Source organism: Acinonyx jubatus, chromosome D3 (assembly GCF_027475565.1).
Source record: "Acinonyx jubatus isolate Ajub_Pintada_27869175 chromosome D3, VMU_Ajub_asm_v1.0, whole genome shotgun sequence".
Taxonomy (NCBI): domain Eukaryota; kingdom Metazoa; phylum Chordata; class Mammalia; order Carnivora; family Felidae; genus Acinonyx; species Acinonyx jubatus.
Genome location: NC_069392.1, coordinates 21,465,162 through 21,481,656, shown reverse-complemented (window position 1 = coordinate 21,481,656; position 16,495 = coordinate 21,465,162). Strand labels below are relative to the sequence as shown.

The window sequence follows — 16,495 nt, the reverse complement described above, 5'->3', positions numbered from 1 at the left end:
ACCAGCTCTATGTGTTCTTTGGTGTCCAGTATGGGATTCTGACTGTGGGACGTGGCTATCCCCAGACGAGGAAGCTGAGACACAGAGAAGCGAGGTCACATGCAAGTAAGAGACATAGCTAGGAATAGCTAGGAAGTACGGAGCAACTTCCCCACCTTCCCATTTCTATGATATCATCACTTCCCTACTCAAATACCTCCACCTGCCCCTATAAAACAATTCTCTCCTTTTCCACTTTCCAATTTGCTGCCAAAGCCTAACAAAGACTGCTCAGGCCCTCCTAACTGCCCCATGCAGAAGGTAAGCTAGACAGCACCGCCATTTTATGGATGGGAAAACCGAGGCTCACAGAACTAAAGCAACTTGCCTGAGAATTAGCAACCAGCCAGAGGGGCAACCAGAATTAGGCTGCAATGCTGACTCCCATTCCAGTGCTCTCTCCATCACAGTAAGCTGACCCTCCACGTTTTGAGAAGAGAGCTTTCACCTCTCCTCCCAGTCAAGTCACCTCTAGACAGATGTAAGGATAAAAGAGAAAATGGGGGTGCCTGGGTGGCTCAGATTCTTGATTCTGGCTCAGGTCATGAACCCAGGGTCATGGGATCTAGCCCATGTCAGGCTCCATGCTGAGCATGGAGCCTGCTTAAGATTTTCTCTACCCCGCTCCCCGCCCCTCTCTCCCTCCGCCTCCTCCCCCACTCACTCTCTCTAAAATAAATAAAATAAAATATATTTTAAAAATTAAAAAAAAAAAAAGAGAGAATGAATCTGAGGCCCACTTGAAAGGAAAGGTCAGGCAAGACTAGTAGGGCATTTTGCAGATAGATAAAGAAATCTGGCCTGATTTGAAAATCATAAAAGAATGAAGTGAATGAACAAGCTATAACAGTTCTGAATCAGATCATCCCCTCGTGACATGCAGGAGACCAGAACAGCTTTCTAAACTCATTAGCTCATCTCATTCGTTTCGGAGGTACCTCTTGCCCTACCATGTGTCGGTAGCCGTGCTGTGCTGAGAGCCAGGCGAGAACTCTGCCCCAGAGGAATCATTACCTGGGTGCTTCCCAGACTCGGGGATTTTACATCCCAGTAAAGTGTTCTCCCCAAATGCGGCCACATTTTGTTATTTGTCAAAGAACATTAAAGAAAAGGAAAAATAAAGCATTACTTTCTACTCTCACCAAAAAATTTAATAAGGACTAATCTCAGAATCTAGCAATTAAAAAAAATTACCTTTATAACTCACCACATTGTTCTAGTTTTCTCCCTAGCCGCAGGCCGATGCAAACTGTATCTAAGTGGGCATTTGGCAATTCCCAGATGAGTGGGAGAGAGAAAACATCTACAGAAATCATTCAGAGTAGCTATATTCTTTGGGAGTCTTTGGGTTGAGAGCTACATAAAACTATCCTGGCTACCTTAATACAGATTTTTGGGGAAGGGATTTTATTGGTAGATTGGATTCTAGGGATTATGTAGTAGACAGTAGGGTCAACCAACCAACCTACACCTGGCAAGGACAGAAAACTCCAAAAACAAATAGAATTAGGTCTCTCTCGGTTACACTCTCGCTCTGCTTCTCTCTGTTACCGTTCTTCCCTCTCTAGTGGCAGATAGGGTTCCCCCACGTAGCAGAGAAAGTGATGGCTAACAGCTTCCATGTTTCATAACTCATGCCACAATAGACAGATCAATTAACTTCTCAGTTCCAGTAGGGGGGAGGGGAGGGATCCCGGAAAGTGTCTGATTGGCCCAACTGAGTCAGGTGTCTACCCCTGGACCAATCAATTGTGGCTTGGGATTGGTCTGTAAAAACATGGCAGCTTCCATGAAAAGTCATGGTTGGAGTCAGAAGAGGGAAGAAGATCTAGGCCAGAGGGCTGGGCAGAAAATACCATAAATGTCCGTTGTGGAGATGGTAAATGCCCTAATAAAGTGCAGATAAAGTATCACAGGAGTTCAAGGGAAGACGACATGATTTCTAGCTGTGGAGATCAAGTAGACCTTCTTGGAACAAGATCTGAGCTGAGAATATGTGGAATATACAGAGATTCTAAACGCCATTTCAAATTCAAAGAGAAAAATAATAAGTACTGGTAGAGGAGAAGGTGTCATCTGAAGAAGCTATATATTAATGCTTTACTTTGTAAGATTTTTATTATTTTTAAAAAATGAGATATAATTCATATATCAAATTTATAAAATATTTTATTATGAAATAATTTTAGACTTATAGAAAGTTGCAAAAGTAGTTCAGAGTTCTGCTAAAGTCTTCACCTTCTGTACCCCTCACCTAGTTCCCCCTAATATTAACATCTTACACGACCTTGATACAACAATCAGAACCAGGAAATTACCACTAATAGAATACTATCAACTAACCTACAGAGCTTGTTTGAATTTTGCGTTTTACTTTTGCTGTAATCCAGAATCCCACATTGCATTTAATTGTTATGTCTGCTTAGTCTCCTCTAATCTGTGACAGGTTCCCCCAATCTCTCTTTTCTCTTGTAACCTTCACACTGAAGAGTGATGGTAAGTCATTTTACAAAATAGCCCTCAATATGAATGTCTAATGTTTTCTCATAATTGGATCAAGATTATGCATTTTTGGCAAGAATGCCACAGAAGCAATGCTGTACCCTTCTTAGTGCATCATTCAGGGGCTACATTCTGTCAACGTGATTTATTACCAGTGATGTTAACATCGATCACTTGGTTAAGGAGGCATCTGGCAAGTTTCTCTGTTGAAAAGGCCCGTTAGTAATTAGTAAGCATCTTGTGGGGGAGATAGTTAAGACTACACAAAAATATAAATTTCTCATCATTTAAAAAGTGCTATCAAATGTACACTTTCTACTTTTATTCCGCAAACATCAACTGTACACCCACTAAGCACTGGTCCAAGATAATGGCTTGGTTATGTATGGCCCCATGACCTTGCTAGACCGTAGGATCCTTATCTGTAAAATGGGTATAATTCTGTCTTACCACCCAGGGCTGCCAAGGATAAAGGAGAACCATGCTTGTTGAAAGTGTTCTGTAATGCTAGCTGGGATTGTTCATTCTCCTTCTGGGGATCTCCACTTTGTTGTCACTTCCACCTATCATAGGTCTTCATTTCCATCCTGCCTGCATCCATGCCTGCAGGCTTCTGTCTGTTCTCACTGACCAGACTCCCTCAGCCTATTTGCCAAGCCTTATTTGTGATGTCATTTAATAAGTTTTGGAGACAAAAGGTGAGCCCTGTAGAGACTGACAATTTCCTCCAGAATCTCTGTCTATGATTTTGGGAGCTGCCTCAGGGTGTTGAGTGACACCTGGGACCCATGGGTGGCAGGTGGGAGGTCCTTTCTTCCATGATAGAAATAAGTGGAAGAAGTAGGAATTGCCTTCCTCCAATAATGTGTTGGCCCTGAAAAGGAAACTCTCACACCCCACAGAGTATTGAACAAGCTTGGATGGATACTTGTCTCTTACAGAGTGCTCTAACATGGGCATACTTTATTTATTTATGCATTTATGTATGTACGTATTTATTTATTTATTTAGGAGAGAGAGAAGAAAGAGAAGGAGAGAGAGAATCTTAAGCAGGCTCCATGCCCAGTGCAGAGCCCGACATGGGGCTTGATCTCATGATGGTGAGATGACCTGTGCCAAAGTCAAGAGTCAGATGTTTAACAGACTGAACCACTCAGGCACCCCTAAGATGGGCATACTTTAAACTAACAACTTCATAATGCCAAAGGATGAGCTCACCCCTGACTCAACCTCCTAATTTCTAATTTGAGAACAAGACTTTAGCAAACCAAGAAAGAGGCACAAGTTAAGTAGCAGGTCTCACTAACCTTAGCTGTCACAGTCACTCCTGAGGTTGAATTCAACCTTTTTAATTATTTTTCCTAATGTGTATTTATCTTTGAGAAAGAGAAAGAGAGAGAGTGGGAGTAGGGGAGGGGCAGAGAGAGAGGTAGACACAGAACGCGAAGCAGGCTCCTGGCTCTGAGCTGTCAGCACAAAGGCCAACATGGGGCCTGAACTCACGAATCGCGAGATCATGACCTGAGCCAAAGTCAGATGCTTAACTGACTGAACCACCCAGGCGCCCCGAATTCAGAGACAGGAGCCATCCATGCTTGGCTGGTTCTTTGTACCAGATCATTATGAAGATCAATATGATAGAGGATGAAAGTGCTTTGGAACTTCTATAGGACCAAGTCAATATTGCTTCTCCCATTCTGTCCCAAGGGCAGCTTTTAGGAACTGCTTGCCCAGAGCAAAGAAGGAAGGTTGAAGCCCCCCAGCTCTGACATCAGCACAAGCCACCCTCTGCCTTCCTTCAGCCAAGCAGATGAGCACCTCAAAATAGAGCCCTCTAAGTAGAGACCCAGCAGCATACAGGGCATTCCCTCCAGGGTCCTGAGCAGTTTCCTCCTGGACAAGTCACAGGCCTGGGTTTCTCCCACCCATCTAATATCTGGGATGCAAGCTGCTGTAGGTTGGACTCTTGCCCCACTAGCACCTGGGCAGGAATTTGTGGCAGCAGCTCAAGACTATTTGCCAATTTTATTGACCTCTCCCCAGTGGGCCCTGGGAAACACCATCCCCTGGAGACCACTAAGGCAACAGCTCTTCTCAAAGGCCTAGTAACCTTCAGGTTTAAGAGACTTCCTCCCTCCTATCACCCAGTTGATTCTTGTGGCCACAAACCCAAACTACAATGTGCACATGAATCCCCCTGAAAATCTTTTTGCAATACAGATTCTGGTTCGGTAGGTTTGGGGTGAGGCCTAAGACTGTGTTTCCACCAAGTGCCCAGAAGATGCCAAAGCTGCTGGTTCACAGACCACACTCTGAATGCAAGAAGTGTTTACTTCTAACCAACAGGCTGATCACAAGGAGGTCTGGAAAGCAGAAAACAATTTGAACTGAAACAATGCCTTTGTTGTTTCTACCTTGAAGTTTTTATAATCTTGATACCACTTCTGATGGCCTTCCAGCAGAGTCTCATTTTGGTCAATGTGATCCAGGGAGGTTTCTAGTTTTTGCAAACAAAGAACCTTTCCAAATACCACAAAGCAGTTTGCCCCCCAAGGTCAGAAAGGTTTACTCTCCCTCAGTCCACTCCTTATCTTCCAGCCCCAACCACCACAGCCTGGTTAGAGCCATCTGCTTCTCAAAAGAATCAAGTCCTTTGTAGGGGGACATTTAAATCTCCTTCAACAACATAAAAGGGGTTTTCAAACATTACCCTGGGGATTCCTTATTGCCCTCTCTTAATATTTTTCCAGAAAGAGGGGCATCTGGGTGCCTCAGTCAGGTAAGTGTCTGACTTCAGCTCAGGTCATGATCTCACAGTTCTTGAGTTTGAGCCCCATGTCAGGCTCTGTGCTGACAGCTCAGAGCCTGGAGCCTGCTTGAGATTCTGTGTCTCCCTCTTGCTCTCTGTCCCTCCCCCATTCCTACTCTGTCTCTCTCTCTCTCTCAAAAATAAAATAAAAACATTGAAAATATATTTTTTTCCAGAAAGAGACCTGAGGTTCCTTTCTGAGCTTCAGTCCCTTGTTCTCCTCCCAGCCCCTTAGCTGTCTTGTGCATTAATTAGCTGGTAACTAATTACTCCCTAATTGTCAACCAGCTGACCCATTACAGGTTCCCACCCACATCAGTGACAGGACAGGGGGTCAGGGCGAACCCCCTTCCTGTTGGCAGAGACTTGGCTGGGTTTACTTCTCCTGACCCCGCCCCCAGAAGGGGGAGTTATCCACCTGATTGGTCAGATTCCAGAATCCTGACTGGTCTTTGGTGGGGTATAAGGCATTCTTTCCAAGATCCCAATCTCCCCAGGTCCACTGGGGACTTAGGGCAGAACCCCTTGGAGGATTCACTTCAGAAGGGAGCAGTGCAGACCCAGGCTGGAGAAGAGGGAGAAATAAAAATGCAGATTACCCTGTGAAATTTCCCGATTTTCAAAGGTCAACAACAAATTCAAAAAGTGTTTTTTTTAATTTTTTTCTAATGTTTATTTCTTTATTTTGAGAGAGAGAGAGAGAGAGAGAGAGAGAGAGAGTGTGTGTGTGTGTGTGTGTGTGTGCATGCGCCAGCGGGGGAGGGGAAGAGAGAGATGGGGAGAGGGAGAGAGAATCCCAGACAGGCTCTGCACTCTTAGCTCGGAGGCTGATGCAGAGTTCGATCTCACAAACCATGAGACCATGACCTGAGCCAAAATCAAGAGTTAGATGCTTAACGAACTGAGCCACCCAGGTGCCCTTAAAAATTTTTTTTAATTTTATTTTAGAGAGAGAGCACGCACAAGCGGGGGAGAGAGGCAGAGGGAGAGAGAGAGAGAATCTTGAGCAGGCTCCATGCTCAGTGAGGAGGCCAAGGTGGGGCTCGATCCCACAACCCTGGAATCATGACCTGAGCTGAAATCAAGAGTCAGACGCTCAAACGACTGAGCTACCCAGGTGCCCCCAAAAAGCTTTTTAAAAGCCCTGTAGGCCAGACACATGTCTATGGGCAGGACCTGGCCCAATGGGCACCATGGATACGGTGAGGTTTGGTGAATATCTAGAGGTATAAGGGTGATGGAGAGGAGTGAGGAAGGATGCTACCTACATCCCGGATTCTGGAACACCCTTACTGGCAAAGATGTGCTCCAGGATGAACTCACTGCCACAGGCATATTGAGCAGATGTGCTCCAGGAGGAACTCACTGCCACAGGCATATTGCAAGGTTCTGTGCGAGGTTGGGGGTTACAAAGCACACTGTGAGGTTTCACACTTCTCCAAGGCAGGATGGGCAAATGGCAGGAGACCTGGGTTCTAGTCCTGGCTTGCCCTCCTGTAATTACTTTGTGTCGTCAGGCTAGTTCATCATCTCTGGGATTCACACACAGCCTGTGTTAGCAACAGGTTAACTAAATCATGTGAGGAAAGATTATGAAGGACCTTGAGTGTCTGTGTAGGGAGTTTGGGCTGGATCTGATTAGGGGGTAGAAGCCACTGCAGGTTCTTGAGCAAGGGAATGACATTCTGAGTAAAGTATTTCAGGAAAATCGATCAGGCCACCAGTGCAGAGAAGAGGGTCCCATATCATCCAGGTGTGGTGTTGTGAGACAGCAACAAAAGCTTATGCAAATCAGATCTTATCATCCCTAGCTCAAAAGCCTTCAGTGGCTCCCTACAGTCCTCACATTGAAGTCCTTCTTACTGTGGTCCATAGGCAGGACCAACTTCACAGGTGTATGATCTGTGCAGTTCCCCAGGGTCCCGTGCTTGGGTTAATGCTCTACTGTTACCATCTTGAAATTCTTAATTGTTTGTTTGTTTGTTTGTTTGTTTTTTTAACAAGGGGCTTCATGTTTTCATTTTGCACCAGACCCCACAAATTATATGGCTAGTACCACCCATAGGGACCCTTTGGTCTGGTTCCTGCTCCCCTCTCCCTTCTCATTCCCACCCCCCTCCCCCCACTCTCTTACCCTTCAAACTCCAGTCACAGACTGTCAGCTCCATAATACCTGTCAAGTCTCAGCATATGCTCACGAACCTCTGACTGGCTGGCTGCAAAGGGAGGCTCAGAGATGGGTTAAATGGGGAAGGAGGGGAGGCCACCTCTTTCCCATCTTGGACCTTTCCTTCTGTGTGAGCAGACATTTTCAGAATGCCCAGACCACACACCCAGCAGGGTCTGCTCTGGCCTGGCCTTTCCCCAGCTGGAGCCCATTAGCTCCAGACCCTCTTGCCCTGCCCCTTTCTCAGTGATGGGACAATCCTAGAAGTGGATTGGGAAGGGAATGAATTTTACAGGGCCAAACTGTAGTCTAAAGGAAGCAATAATGAGGGCATTTTAGACTTCTGTCAGCAGAATAGACATGGGTGCTTGGGGGCTTTGTGCTTATAAAGGTTTGTTGAGTGACTAATATACAACCGAGGGAATTTTTTCTTCTCTTAACCAAGTAAATAAAACCATTCACACACACCACAAGAGGTAGGAGGAAGGGACAGAATTTGCACAAAACATAATAAATGTGCTGACCCTGGCAAGGTAAGATCAGAAATAACATCACATCTGTCCAGGTGGCTCACATTTATTAGGCAGTGCCCACATACCAGGATCTAAGCTAAGCTCTTGACGCACATAAGCTCCTGAATGTTCACCCCACCCTATGAGGTTGGAACTATTCCTCTCCCCATTTTGTGGATGAGAAAGCTGAAGCCCAGAGAAACTAACTTGCCTAATGTCACACAGTGAAGAAGTGAGAGTTGAGACTTATACCCAGACCTGTCCAACTCTAGATCTGTCCTGAATGCTTCACTACCACAAAATAGCTACTAACTGGCTCGCTGTATGATTTCAGGCAAATTCCTCAACCTCTCTGAGCCTCAGATTCTTCACCTATAAGTTGTCCCTTATTTAAACCACCCTGTGCTAGGTGCTGGTAATAATTTTTTTTAATTTTTTTTTTTTTTGATGTTTATTTTTGAGAGAGACAGAGACAGAATGTGAGTGGGTTGGGGTAGAGAGAGAGGGAGACACAGAATCCGAAGCAGGCTCCAGTCTCTGAGCTGTCAGCACAGAGCCTGACACAGGGCTCAAACTCATGAACTGTGAGATCATGACCTGAGCTGAAGTGGGACACTCAACCGACTGAGCCATCCAGGCACCCCTGGAATTAATTCTTTTTAGATATTAGGTCTCTGCTTGACCCTTCATGACAGCCTGGTGAGAGAGAGAATGTGGCAGAAACAATGCTTTATGTTCTCCACGATGTTCCCTCTTCCTGGGCACAAAGGAAGGGCGCATCCTCATCTTCCCTTGCAGTTAGTAGAGTCATGTGGCTACATTCTGGCCAATGAAATGACATGTCACCCCTGGGCAAAGCAATTAAGAGTAGGTGAGCCTCATTTGATTTTTAGGCTCCCTTTCCACATGCAGAAGATTCAAAAATGGATTCCAGGGAGGGCCTGAAGGAGTCATTGCTTGGAAGAGAGGTGCCTACCAAGAGAAATGGGTTGGGAGAGGGCTGCTCTTTATCAGACTTTATGTGAGTAAAAAATAAACTCTGCTTGGGTTAAGCCACTGAGATTTTCAGTTTGTTACATTAATTACACTGAATGAAACTGTATACCAGGGGGGGCCTGGCTGGCTCAGTTGGAAGAGCATGTGACTCTTGATCTCAGGGCCATGAGTTCAAGCCCCACGTTGGGTGTAAACATTACTTAAATAAATAAATAAACTAAAAAAAAAAGGGGGGGGACATCTGGGTGGCTCAGTCAGTTGAACATCTGACTTCATTTCAGGTCATGATCTCACAGTTAGTGAGTTCGAGCCTTATATTGGGCTCTGCTCTCAGCACAGAGCCCACTTCAGATCCTCTGTATTCCTCTCTCTCTACTCCTCCCCCACCTCTCAAAGACAAATAAACATTAAAAAAACAAAAACAACTGGGGGCCCCTGGGTGGCTCAGTTGGTTGAGCATCCAACTTCAGCTCAGGTCATGATCTCACAGTTCATGGGTTCAAGCCCCGTGTCAGGCTCTGCTCTGGCAGTGTGGAGTCTGCTTAGGATTCCCTCTCTCTGCCCCTCCCCCATTTGTACTCTCTCTCTCAAAATAAGTAAACTTAATAAAAACCGTATGCCAGTTATTAATTGCTACAGCAATGCTGCATAACAAATCACCCCAAACTGAGTGCAATAAAACAGTAACCATTTATTTAACTCATGATTTCATGGATTGACAATTTGGGCTGGGCTCAGCCAAAGGTTCTTCTGGTCTTAGCTGGGCTTACTCATTCATCTGTGGTCAGCTGTTGGATCAGCTGGCGACTGACTAGCACAGCCTCAGCTAGGACAACTCATTCCTGTTCCAGTGGTCTCTCATCCTCATGCAGGACAGCCCAGATTTGTTCATGTGACAGCTGAGAAGGTTCCAACAGAACAAGCAGAAGCTACAGGATCTCTTAAAGTCCAGGCTCAGAACTGGCAGTGTCAACTTCCCTGAATTCTATGGGCCAAAATTAGTCATATGGCTGAGCCCTGATGCAGGGGGTAAGGAAATAGATTCTCCTGATGGGACGGGGTTTCAAGGTCACATTGCAAATGGGCTTGCTTACAGGGAGGCAAAGCATTGAAGTTTTTTTTTTTTTTTAATGTTTATTTTTGAGAGGGGGGAGGGGCAGAGAGAGAGGGAGACAGAGGATCTGAAGCAGGCTCTGCACTGACAGCACAGAACCCAATTCAGGACTCGAACTCAAGAACTATGAGATCATGACCTGAGCAGAAGTCAGACACTTAATGGACTGAGCCATCCAGGCACTCCGCATTGAAGTAATTTTTGCAAACTATCTACTACAGGAAGTATTAGTGCCCCCATTTGAAAGACAAGGAAACTGAGGCCCAGGAAGATGAAGTAGATAGTGAATGGAAGAATTGGGATTTAAGCAAAGCCTGAAGCACTCTTCAAGCCCCAAAGTTCGCTAGTGACTCTGAGAAATGGACCTCTTCGTCCAGAAGGAACCTTTCCACCTCTGCAAGCTGAACCTAGAATCTAGCACCCTAGCCTCCTGGTGGAAGAGGTCCCAAAATCTGGAACTTGCTCTAGCCTTTGGAAGAACAGGGCATCCTTACAGAAATTTGAGACTACAGAACATCTTGAGCTCCAAGCCTGAAGCGTCTGTGACTGCAGTAAACTGGGGCTAGCAGATGATCCTTCCTCTCCTGGCCTTCATACATCAGATGTCCCTAAAGACCTACTTTGCTGTGTGACCCAGGCATAGCCCACACCCCACTCTGTGCCTCAGTATCAGGAAGCAAACTGTAAAGAGAGAAGAGTTCAGCCTCTGGAATCACAGCACTGGCCTCCAATCCTGACTCTTGCTGTTTGTCCTGGGCAAGTCCCTTCTCCTCTCTGAGCCTCACATTTCTCTCTCTTCTATAAAACAGGTGCAAGAAGAGTCCCCACCATGGAGGCTGCTGTAAGAATTGAATGAGTGTGGGGCACCTGGATGGCTCAGTCAGTTAAGTGTCTGACTTCAACTCAGGTCATGACCTCACAGTTCGTGAGTTCAAGCCCCGCGTCGGGCTCTGTGCTGACAGCTCAGAGCCTGGAACCTGCTTCCGATTCTGTGTCTCCCTCTCTCTCTGCCCCCTGCCCTGCTCACACTCTGTCTCTCAAAAAGTGAATAAACATTAAAATAAAATTAAAAAGAAAAAAGAATTGAATGAGTGAATACATAATGTAAATGCACGATGTAAACAACCCACTATCCTCAAGGTGGGCGCCTACTATCTGGCAGGTGGTATTAGTATCATCTCAACCAAACCCCCATTTTACAGAGAAGAAAACAGAAGTTAAGGCAGGTGATGCAATTTTCCAAAGCCACACAGCTAAGGAGCAGTGATGTCCCAGCATACTCAGGTGTATCTGATTCCAGAAGCCAAGGTCCTAACTTCCCTAGAGTTTGAGAGTCCTGGATTAGAGTTTGAGAGTCCTGGGTTTGAGTCTCAACTCTGCCCCTTCAGCCACATGACTTTGGGCAAGTCCCTTTTCTCTTTGGGTCTTTTTTTCCTCATAAAAATAAATGATTTTCCCATAATACCTCAAATGGGAAAATACACAGAAAATGCTTAGTGCAGCATCCAGGACAGACATGTATATGCTCAGCAATTAGAGGCTGCCATAATCATTAGAGGAGAGTTGCTTAAGTCTCTGTGCCTCAGTTTCTCTATCCATCAAATAGCGTTAATAATAGTCTTATCTTATTGGAGTGGCCATGAGGAATAAGTGAGTTACTGTGAGCTAAGCTTTAGCACAAAGCTTGGCACATGCATATACTTCATAAGCACTCGCTTTTATTTTTAAAGTCCTGAAACCTGTTTCAGGCCAGCACAAGACAGTAGGGGACCCTAGCAATCCACTGGCTGCAGCTCCAGGCATTGCCTTTGCTGCCACTCAGCTATTATTAGGCCCAGAGTCCTCCTTTCAAATCCAGATGGGGAGCTAGAAGGGTGGGCAGGGCTGGGCCTGGCTGGCGGATGGCTGGGAAAGCTGCTTGGAGGCCGGTTTGGGTTTGGGCCCCACCCCGCCTGCCCTCCCTCGCCTGCAGCCGGTCCAGCTGCCACGTCTACACTTGGCTCTGAGGTCTGCACCAAACACTCCCTCCCACTGTGGCCGCCTCCTCTGGGAAGGTTCAGAACATTTCCACAGCCTCAGCACTTTACCCACTCCAGAGAGACCAGGTCTGCGTGGAAACTATGAATTGGACACTGCTCACCTCTGGAGCCTGCAAAGGGGCCATCTACGCTCTGGCATAGAGGTCTTCATGCTTTCAATGAGATCTATTGGGTCCATCAAGGAGAAAGGGACACACAGCTGGGTTCAAATCCCAGCCCTGCCACCAACATGCTGTGTCAACTTGGACAAGTGACCTTCCCTTTCTGAGCTTCAGTTTCTTTATCTATCAAATGGATATAATCTTAGCACCTACTGCACAGGGTGGTGATGATCATTAAATGAGTGAATGGCACATAATAGGCACTCAATATGTGCCAGCTATTGTTATTTCATGCTTGGGCGTGCCAAGCCAAGGGGGAAATAAGAGATTTGGGATGCTGGGGATCTGGGGTGCAGAGTGGCTCCACATCCAAATTGCTATGTGACCTGAAGCCTGTTCCTTGTCCTCTCTGGGACTCAGATTATCTATTTGGATCATAACGCAGGCATCTAGGATTCTGTGATGCCAAGATGCAGCAGCTATGCTGAATAGTTAAGAAATAGGATAAGGGCCCATGTGGGCAGGTACAGATCCCAAATGGCAAAAAGCAGGGTACTATGATTAAGAATAAAGATTCTGGGTTCAAATCCTGCATGAAGTGCTAGCAAGTCTTGGCCTCACTGAGCCTGTCTCCTCTTCTGTATAATGATGGTCCTACCTCACAGGGCTCAAGCTGTGAGGATCTTGGTAATAACAAAATAGCCTCTCATGTATTATAAGGGTGATCTAGAGCCATGCTCCAACCCATGGAGCCCCTGTCATGAACCTAGATGGATGTCAGGCATCAGGGAACTCCCAGAAATCACAAGAGGTCCAGGCCAGCCCATCCAGAATCCTCTCCTTTTTCCATGAGGCTGAGTTCCTGGGGTTCATCACTGCACAGTGGGCATCTCAGGCCTCCTTCTCCTTCCCAGAGCCCACTTGCCTCCAAGTTTCCAAGGAAGAGTCATTCCTTTCCCATCCCTCAGCACTTAAGGCCAGGCCCCCTTCTACTCCAAGCCCGGAAGTTTATCTGGCACTGTCGCTCAGAGAACACAGCAGCTGGATGACATCATAGAGGAGACAGCCTTGTCAAACTGGTTTGCCAAACAGGTCCCCAGTCCTACTCCTGGGGCTGCTGGCCATGATCATGGGGGCCTCCAGTTCTGCCCATGAGGAGGAAGGTCACAGCCCTTGGATCCTGCCAACCTCAGTAAGGACCAGTTGTCCTCAAGGACCTCATGCTCCAGCTTCACCTGCTTGACTTTTCCCCAACAAAATCCTCACAGTCTTACCTCCCTTCCTTTGTTCATGCTGTTCCCTTCACCAGATTGCCCTTCCCCATCCCCGCAGCATGCCAAACAGCAAGTGAGGGCTTCATTTTGTACAGCTTTTAGGGTCAAGATACTGTGTCTCCCCCACTCTGACTAGGCTGTGAGACCCCACCAGCAGGCCCAACCCCGACCCATGCCTAACCCTACATCCCTCCCTGTAACCAGCAGCCCCCCGGATGCCCTCATAGACCCAAGGTTCTGACCTTGGCTTGGCCTCACAGGTACTTGTGAACGTATCCCAAGGTGGGGTCTCCCTGAAAGTCCTGGTATTTTATGTTGTCTAGTCTGGGGGGAGAGAACTTAGGGAGCTCAGGCCATAATTCCTACATTGTGCAGATAAGAAAATCAAGGCTCTGAGAGGACCAAATCTTTGCCTGGGGCAGAGTCAGGGCTAAGACCCATCACCTTTCTTGCCTCCTGATCCCAGGCCTTGGCTGTTTTTGCAGGACCCTAGATGGGGGGGGGGGGGGGGGGCGCGGAGAGGAAGCCAGGGTAATTCAGGGATCTGGCACTGCTGGCTTGGTAAAACATTTATTCTCAGACTCAAGCACTAGAGCAAAATATTACCCTTGGCCCCTGAGCTGCTCCAGCCACTCTCTGCTCTGCCAGTCCAGGATTAGATCTGGAGGGATCTGGACCCTTTCTATTATAGCCCCTTGCTCGGGAGGACCAGAAGCAGGCCAGTCCAATCCCATCCTTTTTCAGATGGATAGAATGAGGCCCAGGCCTCCCCAGTGCCTACAAGATATGTTCACTCTGCTCACCTGGCATTCAGGGCCCTTCACAGATGGGATGACCCTTATCTCCATTTCTTGCTCCATCCACAACCCATCTCTCTTCCTTTTCCTACTTACAAACCTCCTGTCCTTTACTCACACTATTCCCCTACCACAATGCCTTTCCCCCTCTTCTCTGGGTGATGAATTTCTATGCATCCTTCCTCAAGGATCGGTTTGCACATCACCTCCTCCAAGAAGTCTTCCAGGATTTCCCCCATCCTAGAGGCAGCAAGATGGAGGAAAGGGCCTTAGGCATGAGGCAGAATTCCACTCATTTGAGTGCTATTACCAGCCCAAGGTGCCTTCACCTACCTAAGCTTCCTTCTCTGTAAAATCCAGGTAATACTTGTCTTGCACAGTGCTCAACTTGCAATAGGGCAAACCCTGTGTTTGACATGCAGCAGGTACTCAGATAATGCCAGGCCCTCCTCATGGGTTGTTTACTCCTTCCTAAACTGTGGCTGAAAGCTTCTCCAGCACTGCATGCGGCTACCCTTTGATCTTTGTTTCACCACCACCACTATCCAACCCCCCCCCCCCCCCCCTTTACAGGGAGGAAGGAAGAATCAGGCAGGTAGGTCTGGAAGAGGACCCCAGCCCTGAGGGCTTGAGGGCAGGGAAGGACCCAAGCATCTCTTCCTTACTGCAAACACCTGGTGAGCACGCGTAACAGATTAAGTAGGTGGGAGCACACTCAACTGTGTGGTTCCTCCCAGCCTGCAGGAAGGGGCGGGGGGTGAGGGGCGGGACTAGCTCTAAGCAAGCCATTCATTGGAGCAGACAGCCACATTCTCAGGCAGGCCCTGAGAATCCCAGCTAGCCTAGGTGTGCCCCACGCCAACGGGCTGTTCCAAGGGGCACCCCAGGTTTGAAGTAGAATCAAGTTAGCCTTGATTGGTCTCTGTTTGCTCCTCCTCCCGTATGACCTTCACAAGTCTCTTCCCTCTCTATGTTTTGGTCTTCCCATGTGGAAAGTGGAACCACCTCTCAAGATGTGGGGATCAAAGAAGATGACACTTTTTAAGAGTCTGGGAGTCTCTCTAGATGGGGGTGAGGTGGGATGGGTGGTCCCAGAGGATCTGGACAGCAGGGCTGTGGGGCTCTGCTGGGACAGTACGCTGAAACCACTCCCCCACAACCCCACCTCATAATGGGTAAAAGCAGATTCTGGACTTAAAAGGTGTTGGTATGAATCACACAGTTCCACTACCTATCAGCTGTCGTCCTCAACTGTAAAATGGGGCATTAACAGTTGGGCTCAAAACAGTCGTTATAGGGATTATATGCCTGGTACATCGCAAGTGCAAAATAAATGTGTTGGTATTGTTTTTATTTGACATACAGGACTCCAGACCCCACCTCCCGGGTTCCTTAAACAGGCAGGGTCCGATGACCCTGGATCTGTGGATCTGTGGGAGGGTCCTGGGCCTCCAGCACGACATGAAGTGGCTTTCCCCAGTGGGTCTAAGCTCTTGGGTCCTCTGGCTGATTCCAGGTGTTGTCTTGGGCATGTTGTCTCTGTCTGGGCCTCAATTTCCCCCATTTGTTGAATGAGACCATGGACTCTGTATTCCCCATTTAGGACTAGCGCAACCAGAAGCGCACCCTCAGGGGGCTGGGGAGGGAAAAGCATGACAGATGAATGAAACGTCCGTTCAAAGGTGTATCGACTGGGGAAAAGTTACTGTGATTGATCCTGCTCCACCTGAGATGTTCTTTGTGATGCACCAACATAGGGTCGAGGTGCTGCCGGTCACAGTCCCTGCTCTGAGGTGGCCGGGACCAGGTGTCCCAAAAGCAGCCTGGGCGGCAGCCAAGCCCAAATGCTAACGCGAGAAGGGGGCGGAGTCGGGGGAAGGGACAGGGTCTCACGAACAAAGAGGATGGCGGAGAGGGGCAGTTCTGAAGATTCCGCGAATCTTCAGACGGACGATCCCGAGCCACTTACCCCAGCTTTCGGCGCCCTCCCCGACTTTAGTGCAAAGCTGCGTCCTCCTGCCGACTACCGCCCAACCAGCCAAGGCCCCGGCGGCAGTGGCCCCAAGACTACAAGCCCCTACAGTCCTGCCCTCGAGGGGCGGGGCCTGCCACAGGGGCGTGGTCGTAAAATTGAATTTCCCCAAT

At 47.6% G+C, this 16,495-nt stretch overlaps 1 long non-coding RNA gene across 3 annotated transcripts in view; it reads right to left on the bottom strand.

Moving 5' to 3' along the window:
- LOC113596664 (uncharacterized) overlaps positions 1 to 16,475 on the bottom strand; it is a 30,155-nt gene extending 13,680 nt beyond the window's left edge. For all 3 annotated transcript variants that reach the window (XR_008291919.1, XR_003417483.2, XR_003417482.2), the window contains exon 1: positions 16,320 to 16,475. This is a non-coding gene — a long non-coding RNA (uncharacterized LOC113596664). The remainder of the gene's footprint in view (positions 1 to 16,319) is intronic.
- Positions 16,476 to 16,495: the final 20 nt, after the last annotated feature.